The sequence below is a fragment of the Microtus oregoni genome, unplaced genomic scaffold, assembly GCF_018167655.1.
Source record: "Microtus oregoni isolate MIOR12 unplaced genomic scaffold, Mior012 000168F_000, whole genome shotgun sequence".
NCBI classification, from domain to species: Eukaryota; Metazoa; Chordata; class Mammalia; order Rodentia; family Cricetidae; genus Microtus; species Microtus oregoni.
The window spans coordinates 23,458-28,932 of NW_024544823.1; the positions used below are offsets into that span (position 1 = coordinate 23,458).

General features: G+C 38.8%; 1 pseudogene; it reads right to left on the reverse strand.

The window, feature by feature from the left end:
* Positions 1 to 585: 585 nt before the first annotated feature.
* On the reverse strand, positions 586 to 1,880 carry LOC121445224 (annotated as a pseudogene).
* Between the last annotated feature and the right edge of the window lie 3,595 nt (positions 1,881 to 5,475).

Genomic DNA, 5,475 nt, shown 5'->3' on the forward strand with positions numbered 1-5,475 from the left:
TTTTTACTCCCTGAGTCTTATTTTATTTCATATTTAAAATGTGTCTCTCTATATGGTATGTATGGATGTTCACATGTGTGTGGCAATGTCAGGCTTATGTTAGGCCTTATCTTCAATTGCTTTCTGTCGTTTTCCAAGGCAGGGTCTGTCAATTGAACCCTGAGCTTGCAGATTTACATGATCTAGCTTGCTCAATGGTTTCACTCTTTCTGACTTCTAAGTTTGGAGTACAAGGTGGCTGTCACACTCACTCAACATTTATACAGGTTGTGTAAATTGATCTCTGTTCCTTCTATCTGCATGGCATGGCAAGTGTTTTATGCACTGTGTGGGGGCATGTATGTATGTATATATATATATGTGTGTGTGTGTGTGTGTGTGTGTGTGTGTGCTGTGGGTGCATATTCAAGTGTGCATGTGGAGTTGAGAGACCAAGAGGAAGGTACAGAGTTCAAGCTGGGGATTGTCAGGTTCAAACAAATTAATGCACATGACTCTTACCCTTAGTTTGTCCCATAGTAGCAGAGGATTGGCTACTGTAAAAAAAGATATCATAGAGGGAATTTATCCAGTAACTTCCTGGCATTAACCATTTGATCTTGTCATGGTCAGTAGCTGTGGATAAGTTGAATTTAAACTATATTTTTGAATATGTCTCTCTAAGGAGAACTTTGGCATCTTCAGCCACTGTGTCAAGGAAAAGAAATTGTAAGTAAAAGGTTTTTCTAAAGTAAAGACCTGAAGCAAGGAGCCCACCATTAGCTGAGGCAAATTTCTCCAAATATTTTAAAAACAATTCTCCTAATGTTTCTTCTTTCTTAGTTTCTAACAAATAAGGTGATTTAATGATTTTTCTTAATTGTTCAACAGGCACTTGAGAATCCTTAGCCATGAATTCCACAGATTCATCATCCACTCCAAAGAGGACTCGATAGTGGTTTAACTTCTCCTTCAGCTTCTCTACATCATCCCTGATTATGCCCACTACAGGAACAGTAGCTAAAATTCCAGCCTTGAAGGCTTCCAACCAAATATACTGCTGCATAGACTTGTGCTTTCTGCCAATGGCTGCCTCTGTAATATTAGGTAAGGAAAGCATAAAATTGTGGCGCTTTTGATTAGGAAGATCCTTAATCAGAGTGTCCATCAGGACTGGAAAATCATAGTCAGATAAATGTCTGTTAGAAATCAGGAAAATCTGTGGTACACCCCATGTTATTCTGAGTGAAGGTATTCTCACAGTAGCTTCTGATCTGCTGCAGGGTCTTTTCTCCGTCAAAGGTGCGTGGTTTGGATTTCTTTTCATTTTGTAAATCATTGTCCACCTTGGTTCGTACAAAGTAGTAATTCTTTTTCATGAATCTGATTGCTTTGGCAAGGTCTAGTTCAAGTTTTGTAAAACGTGTGGCAGAAACAATAATGAAGAAATCATACTCTTGGAATTTCACTTTCTCCAGATAATCTTTTGGTGGAAAGCTCATAGTTCCAATGCCAGGCAGGTCCCATAAAGTCAAAGTTTGAATTTTGTGGTGTTGGTATGAAGTTCTCATCATAGTTGTCTCAATTACCCCTTCTTCAGCTGCATCTTGGTCTTCAGGTCCCATCCCTCTCAGGGCATTGATGAAGCTGGACTTCCCTCCTCCAGACTCTCCTGTCACAGCAACGCTTATTGGGGCCTTATCAATATTTTTTAAAGCATCATTGATTACAGAGTTTGCCCCTTGAATGTTTCCCCTTTTCAGATGAAATTCTATTAAATGGATAGTCTCCTGAGAAATGATTTTGTTTTCTGTCTTAATCTCCATAAAATATTTAGTGGAACTTGACACCAAATCTCCATTGTCTTCATTGTTAGATGTATCAGAGAATAACTGACCCATGATTCTGATAAAAAATAATCACTGAAAAAAAAAGCAAGAGAGAGTTAGTTGCAAAAGATCAAAGATGACATTTTCCTTAGCACTGTGTTTCTTCTCTGTGCTGCAGCCTTAGCTATGTTCTGATATTGTCTAGTTCCCTTTACATTTTCTGCTGATTTTTTGTTTTTGTCAACAAGACACCTACTATATTCCTATTGGAGGAGAAAATCTCATTTGAGAAATTTCTTCCGTCGGAATGAACTTGGGGCATGTCTATGGAACATTTTCTTGACTGAGGATTTATGTGGGATGTCACAATTCAATCTTGGTGGTACCACCCTTGGGGTGGTGGTCCTGGGTAATTTAAGAAAACATTTTTGAACTACTGGGAGCAAGCTAGTAAACAACATTCTCCCATTGTTCCTGTTTCTATTCCTGTAGAGTTTCTGTGGTGACATCCTACAGCAATGGACTGTGATCAGAATGGGTAAACCCAAATGTAGGAAGCTTAGACTCAAAATTAATTAGTTAATAGAAACTGTATTAATTAAATCACTGTTTCACCCATTAGCTTTTTATTGGCTAACTCTTATATATTAATTTAACCCATTTTTATTAATCTGTGTATTGTCACGTTATAGTGGCTTACTGGTACAGTTTCCACACATCCGTTTCTGGTGGTGGCTCTATGGCTTCTGTCTGATGCTTCCTTCTTTCTCCCTGAACATAATTTAGTTTTCCCTGCCTACCTAAGTTCTACCCTATCACAAGGCCTAAGTAGTTTCTTTATTCATTAAGCAATAAAAGCAACACATGAAAAGTCCTAAGTTATTAAAACATTTAAAATCCCATATTCTGAAAGTCTCTAAGGATTTGAAGAATGTCTATCTATCTGAAATATGTCTCTATATATCTTGAAAACTATCTAACGTGACTACAAGCTTTACCTATATTTATTAATTATGCATTACCTTTTTAAATAAACTGCACAATCACAATACATTAATCAAGAACAGAAATATATATATATATATATATACACATACATATACAGTATAACAAAATTGACCTTAAATTTGTATCAATAAACCAAAATCCGTACCAATGCAAATCTCTATTGCATATCCCCTTTAAATGTATAAAAAATTTATAAGCAATATTTGCGAGTATGGGCATAGTTTCTCCAAAATGCTTTCTGCTATTTATTGGGTAAAGTATTTTCTTTGTGGGGGTGTTTATGGCAACCTTTCAGGGAGTCTTGTTTCATCAAACCATATTGGTCTGGAAGCAATCCACAGTTTCTCATCTTCTGTGAAAACAAAATAAGAACCCCTTTTCCAAAGCAACATATCCTTAGATCCATATTTTGAAATCAAGATACCTTTAAGATATATATATATATATATATATGAATATATATATATATTTAGCTTAGCAGCCCATACAATGAAATGTCTCTCTGTATTCAGCTTCTTCACAGTCAAAAAAATTCAAAGATAATACAATAATATACATAATCCAAACTTTCTGTGTAGTTTCCATTTTTATGTGGCTTATTTTTTATTTACTCCCTTTAATCTATGACTGTCTATACTCTGCCTCTTTAAGGACTTTACCTTTTACTTCTTCTTTTTTTTATTTTATTATTATTTTTTTATTGAGAAAAGGAAAAAAAAATTCCCCCCTCCTCCCAGCCTCCCATTTCCCTCCCCCTCCTCCCACCCTTCTCCCCCTCCCCCCACTCCTCTCCCCCTCCCTCTCCAGTCCAAAGAGCAGTTAGGGTTCCCTGCCCTGTGGAAAGTCCAAGGTCCTCCCCCCTCCGTCCATGTCTAGGAAGGTGAACATCCAAACCGGCTAGGCTCCCACAAAGCCAGAACATGAAGTAGGATCAAAACCCCGTGCCATTGTCCTTGGCTTCTCATCAGCCCTCATTGTTCACCATGTTCAGAGAGTCCGGTTTTATCCCATGCTTTTTCAGTCATAGTCCAGCTGGCCTTGGTGAGCTCCCAATAGATCAGCCCCACTGTCTCAGTGGGTGGGTGCACCCCTCGTGGTCCTGACTTCTTTGCTCATCTTCTCCCTCCTTCCGCTCCTCATTGGGACCTTGGGAGCTCAGTCCAGTGCTCCAGTGTGGGTCTTTGTCTCTATCTCCATCCATCAAGTCCAAATGGATTAAAGACCTCAATATCAGCCCGAACACACTGAACCTGATAGAAGAGAAAGTGGGAAGTACCCTACAACAGATGGGCACAGGAGATCACTTCCTAGGTATAACCCCAGCAGCACAGACATTAAGGGCAACATTGAATAAATGTGACCTACTTAAGCTGAGAAGCTTCTGTAAAGCAAAGGACACTGTCACTAAGACAAAAAGGCAACCTACTGACTGGGAGAAGATCTTCACCAACTCCGCAACAGACAAAGGTCTGATCTCCAAAATATATAGAGAACTCAAGAAACTAGACTTTAAAATGCTAATTAACCCAATTAATAAATGGGGCACTGAGCTGAACAGAGAATTCTCAACAGAAGAAGTTCAAATGGCCAAAAGACACTTAAGGTCATGTTCAACCTCCTTAGCAATCAGGGAAATGCAAATCAAAACAACTTTGAGATACCATCTTACACCTGTCAGAATGGCTAAAATCAAAAACACCAATGATAGCCTTTTACTTCTTTTTATAACTCTCTATAATTCTTTTTTCTTTCCCAAGCCTAAGTACATTTATCCAACACTATGATTCATCTGGATTGTCTTTACTGAATATCTGTAATTTTTTACTGTCCAGGAGCACTTCTTAAAATGCTAAGCGCTTTTTAAAAACTTAAATGTGCCATTGATAGGGGAAACAAGGCAGTGCCTGCTTGCCCCACCAAGTCCAGCATTGTTGAGCTGCTTGCTGCCTAGAAATCCATGCACACTGCCTCACTTCCAGGTACACAGCTGGTACAAGTTGCCATCAAGCAAGCTGCAGCATGTTGCTCACAAACCCCATTCAAATATTCGGTCTCCTGAAAGAGTCAGAGGTTGCACTGGTATCATGTCCCAGAAAGCCAGCATTTTAAAACAGCATGGCTTTTCTGCTATGGCCAAGTCAGGAAAACCTCCCTAAAGGAGCTGCAATATGCAGTCAGCTGAAAAAAAAAAGGCGGCTATTTTTTTTTTTTTTTTTGTCTAGAGTTTGTTCCCTCTCAGGTTTTACATTGATTTAGTCTACCACATTGGCATGCTAATTGTAGGAAGGATGGCACTTGTTTGGTTCCCAGCTGTTTGTCTAGCTTAGACCTGAAATAATCACCAGAAACTGTATTAATTAAATCACTGCTTGGCCCATTAGCTCCAGCTTCTTATTGGCTAACTCTTACATATTAATTTAACCTATTTCTATTAGTCTGTGTATTGCCACATGACAGTGGCTTACTGGCAAAGTTTCAGCACGTCTGTCTCTGGTGGTGGCTCCATGGCTTCTCTCTGACTCTTTTCCCAGCATGCCATTTAGTTTTCCCCTCCTATCTAAGCTCTGCCATATCAAGAGGCCAAGGCAGTTTCTTTACTCATTAACCTATAAAAGCAACACATGTGCAGAAGAACCTCCCATACTACCAAAAGCTCATT